Here is a 5,358-nt window from a genome sequence, read left to right on the forward strand (position 1 = left end):
TTGACAGATCCTTATTATTACAGCTTTCTAAATTTAGAAATTTTTATCACTCCCCAAAAGAAGTCACTCATTTCCCTGTCTGCCTGTATGTTATGCCAGTCACTTCCCATTTCCCTCTCTTCCCAGTTCCTGGAAACCAGTAATCCTCTTTTTGTCTCTAAGGAGTTACGTATTTGGATATTTTATGTAAGTGGATTCATACAGCATGTGATGTTTTATGACTGATTCTCACACTTAACATTTTCAGAGTTGATCTATACCACTGTACATCTATTGCAGTGTATAGTGCTACTTCATTCCTATTATCAAATAATGTAGATATACTACTTACTCTTAATTCATCAATTGATGAAATTTTTGGTGTTTTCTATTGTTGGGCTATTGTGAATAATACTATCATGAACATTTGTAAGTTTCTGTGCAGGCATATGCTTTAGTTTCCTTTGGGTATGTTCCTAGGAGAGTAATAACTGGATCATATGGCTACATTAACATGCTAAAATGTTTTCCAGAGTGACTGACTGTACTGTTTTATGTTACCACTGGCAAAGAGTGAAAGTTCCAATTTCTCCACATTCTCACTAACATTTATTAGTCTATTGCTTTTATTTTAGTAGATGTGAAAGGTATGTCATGGTTTTCATTTGCATTTCCCAAAAGACTAACACTTTTGACCATCTTTTCATATAGTTAACTTTTTGTATATTTGCTGTGAAGAAGAATCCGTTCAAGTCTTTTTTTCCCTTTTCAAATTGGGTTAGTTGTAGATTTGTAAAGTTTTATTGTAGATTTGTAAAGTTTCATGTTATATTCAGAATACATGTCCTGCAGCAGCCCTTCTACCCACTTGTGATTATGCAGGTGTTTTTCTTCACATGCATAATTCACCTATTTAGTGTGCAATTCAGTGGGTTATTTTGTATATTGACAGATCCATATTATTACAGCTCTCTAAATTTTTTAAAATTATTAAAAAAATAAACTCTCTAAATTATTTAAAAAATAAACAATAGAACTACCAGAAGATCAGGTAGTACTACTTCTGGGTAGGTGTCAAAGTAAATGAAAACAGAATTTCAAAGAGATATCTATACTCCCATGTTTACTGAGGCAGTATTCACAATAACCAATAAATGGAAATAATGTAAGTGTCCATAAATGACAAGGACAATGTAAAAGTCTATGTGTGTTTATGTGTTTGTGAGAAAACTTGTTCCTTTCAGGGCCACCTTTTTCTGCCTGCAGATGTCTGTGCAAATGTCCTTTATTCTTTCCCCCTTTTTATAATAAAACTGCCCTTTTGGATATAAAAAGGAAAAAAGACTACAAGTCCTCGGTAGATGTATGGTTTGAAAACATTTTACTGTTTTTTATTTCTACTGTTTCATTTATTTCCACTCTAATTTTTAAATATTTTCTTTCTTTCACATGCTTTAGATTTATCTGCTCTTCCTTTTTAATTTTTTATAATGTGAAAGGTTAATTTATTTGAGAGCATTCTTTTTAATTTAGGTACCTACAGCTATAAATTATAAACTATAAACTATAAAAATATAGTCATTAAGCTATCTATTAGCTCCTCAAGACTTACTTATAACTATAATTTGTACAGTTTGACAAATACCACCCTATTTTTCCCACTCACTAGGCTCCGTCAGCCATCAAGCTGCTCTGTTTCTACGATTGAGAGTTTTAGATTCCAAATGTAAGTAAGATGATACCATTTTTCTTTTTCTCTGTCACCTTTTTCATATAACAGTGTCCTTGAGGTTCATCTATGTTGTCACAATAGCAGGATTTACCCCTCTCCTATGGCTGAACCATATTCCACAGCATGTGTGTATGTTTGTGTGTGTGTGTGTAACATGCATCTCATAAACACATAAATACACATAGACTTTTACATTGTCCTTGTCATTTATGGACACTTAACATTATTTCCACTTATTGGCTATTGTGAATACTGCTTCAGTGAATGTGGGAGTAATTTCTCTTTGAATTTCTGTTTTCATTTGCTTTGACATCTACCCAAAAGTAGTACTATTGGATCTTCTGGTAGTTCTTTCGTTTATTTTTTAACGAACTTCCATACTGTTTTCCATACTGACTCCACCAATTAACATTCCCAACAGTGTTAATTACAAGATTTCCTTTTTCTCCACATTCACATTAGTACTTGTTATCTCCCGACTTTTGGAAAATAAACATTTTACAGGTATGAAGTGATACTCATTGTATTTTTGATTTTTTGCATGATAATAAGAAATGATGAACATCTTTTCATCTACTTATTGGCCTTTTTGCTTCTCTTTTTTTGGATAAATGTCTATTCAGTTGCTTTGCCCTTTTTTAAATTGATTTTTTTTTGTTTTTGTTTACTGCTGAGTTGTATGAATTCTTTAAATATTTGGGATATTAACCTATTATCAGATATATGAATTGCATATATTTTTTTCATTTTGTAGTTTGCCTTTTCATTTTGCTATTTCTTTTACTGTGTAAAAGCTTTTTAACTTGGCATAGTCCCACTTGTTTGCTTTTTGTTCTTTGTGCTATAGGTATCATATCCAGAAAAATCATTTCAAAGATCAATTTCAAAAGGACTTTTCTTTAGGACTTTTGTAGTTGTCTTACATTTAAGTTTTAATCCATTTTCAGTTAGTTTATGTAAGTGGCATAAGATCGGGTCTAGTTTCAATCTTTTCTGTATGGATAGTCAGTTTCCCCAAAACTATTTATTATTGAAGAGAGACTATCTTTTCTCCACCAAGGATTCAGCTTTCAGTTTTTCACTTAAGTGTGTTAGTTATGAGAAGTCATTTGTTACCTTTATTATGTTGAGTTTTATTCTTTACCCACTTTGTTGAGTTTTTATCATGAAAGTATGTTGAATTTTGGCTTGGTAGTTTTACTATGACAAATAAATGTTGTATGGGGATCCAAATGGTAATTTAGAAACTTAAAATCCAGATATTTAGTAACTTGGGTTTTGCACTTAGAGATTTTCATATTTTGAGATTCAAATTTAACTATAAATTCCCTTTTTAACTTTTAACGTATCTAATTTAAATTTAATTACCATTAAACACTAATTTATGAGGGTTTTTAATCCCACTTACTGTTTGTTTTGATTAGAGATATTCAAATAATTATATTCATAAAATTCAAAGACAGCTGATTTCATTTTAATGAACATTATCAATATGGCATTTCATAATTAAAAAATCCTCCTTGTTTTTTAAAATGAAGATATAATTCTTTCTCTGTTGTTTTAATTTTAATTTGGGGCCATAAAAGTAATTTTAAATGGGAAGTTATTGTACTAACAAAACATTTGTGTTTAATACCTTTTGTGTATTAATCTCCTCACCCTACACAGAACAAAAACATTATCAACTTTGATTTTAATTTCCTCATAGCTATAACAATTCACCTCATAGCTATAATTATTTGGAAGTCAAAGGAAAATCTGATAATTTGTGAAGGGAAATCCCTATGGTTATTGACTTGTAGGAAATAGAATCAAATGGGGGTTGATCAAATGAAGAAGCTGTGAGTAATGGTGAGAATGTATGTTTCATTGCAGAGGGAAAGGAGGGTCAAGGAGAAGCAATTGTTCAAAGACAGTTTCTAAATAAGCTGACTTTCATGTTGGAATTGATTAACTTCTAAGTATCATGCTTTTAAAAATTATAAATTCTAAGAATTATATCTACATAATATTCCTAGTTATAAAATTGATTGAGGAATGGGAGCTCAGACTTTATAATCATAGATGAAACAGAATTTCTGGAGGGGGTGAGTAGTTTGGTTCTGCAGACATCTGCTCCTTCTCTAGCAATTATTTGCTTGCTCTAGGGAAGGAGTCACTGGTATTAGAACATTCCTGGGCCATGTGATACCATTGTCCCTTACCTGCCCTGACCATGATCCCAGAGGAACTCTTAGATTGAAGTCTCATGAAGTCCTTAAGAGGTGGACTCTCCTGTATTCCAGATTACTTTCATTTTATCAATCAGTGATATTGACCAAGACTCTTGTATCAAGCGATTAAACTCCCAAGGTGCCTTTGTGGATGAGTAATATGAATTATTGGGAGTCAAGTAAGAGACAAAATTCAGATGAAAGCTGTAGGTCTAAAAGAGGTAATGAGGGTCTGAAATGTACCAAATTAAAGTAAGTTAAAGGAACTATCAACTGGGAGATTGATTACCACTTTCTATTTGTCTTTCAAAGGCAGGTCATTAAGAACTTGTAATGAGAAAAGTTTATTTGAAGGGGATGAAGAGAAAGTTCAGAAATAATTCTGACTCTGATGACATCTTTGAGAAGGGCATATAAGGCAAATGGCTATAATATAAAGGCTAGGTTTAGTTTTAGAGATTTTGACTTTTCACCATATGCCTGGCAAACTGGTAGAGCAGAAATAGAGACTTATATACAAGAGACTGCTTAGATTCCAAAGGAAAGAACTGTTTTCACTTCTAGAATTCAGACATATAAGAGTAGGATGGGGGTGATGTAGCTTGAATGGGTCCTCTGTGGTTCTATGAAGAAAGAGCTCAAAAAGAATTTACCCTATGGAAAGCATGGACCATGTATACTGGTTTATATCAGAAGTTTAGTGGATAAAGAGAAGGGGAAATTCTGAGTACATACAAGTATTGACCATTCATATTTGTCTCCTGGTCCACTATCCATTGGAATTATGTTTGACTCCAGGTAGCAGCTTTTTTTTTTTTTTAAAGATTTATTTTTTTATTTATACAAGCAGTGGGTACAGTCAGAAGTGCGGGAGGGTGAGAGAATTCACCAGAGCCAGAGCGGAGAACAGAACAGGCAGACCGACAAAGTACACTGCTGTGGGGAGCAGCAGGTGTGGCAGGAGAGGTCTGTTGCGCCATGTGGGACCCTCACCCAGCGGCCTGGATGGAACCGGCATTGCAGAGGCTGCGGGCAGCCCAGTGCTCAACCGCTCCGCCACTGGGGAGGCCCTCTAGGTAGCATCTTGGTTAAGAAATACAGCAGATTCTCTTCCAGGTTGCCTTTCTTTAGACTAAGGCTTTCATGCTAGTAAAAGAACATTTTAACAAATGGGAGACATACATTGTTTCATTTAATCATCACCATGAACTTGAACGGAAGTTAATAGTATATTAAATCTCAGAGCTTCTATTTTCCCCCTTCTTATTTTAGAAGGGGGAAAATAGAAGCTCTGAGATTTGATATTAATTTTCAAATTAAAATAGTAAACATTGGACCTGAATTTGAATCTGATTCTTTGTTCTATCCTGTAAGTGACCCTACAGGTCCTCAAGTAATGGAATAAATATACAGACAAGAAAATAAAAAGATAAA

The sequence above is a fragment of the Talpa europaea genome (assembly GCF_964194135.1).
Source record: "Talpa europaea genome assembly, chromosome: 1".
Classification (NCBI taxonomy): domain Eukaryota; kingdom Metazoa; phylum Chordata; class Mammalia; order Eulipotyphla; family Talpidae; genus Talpa; species Talpa europaea.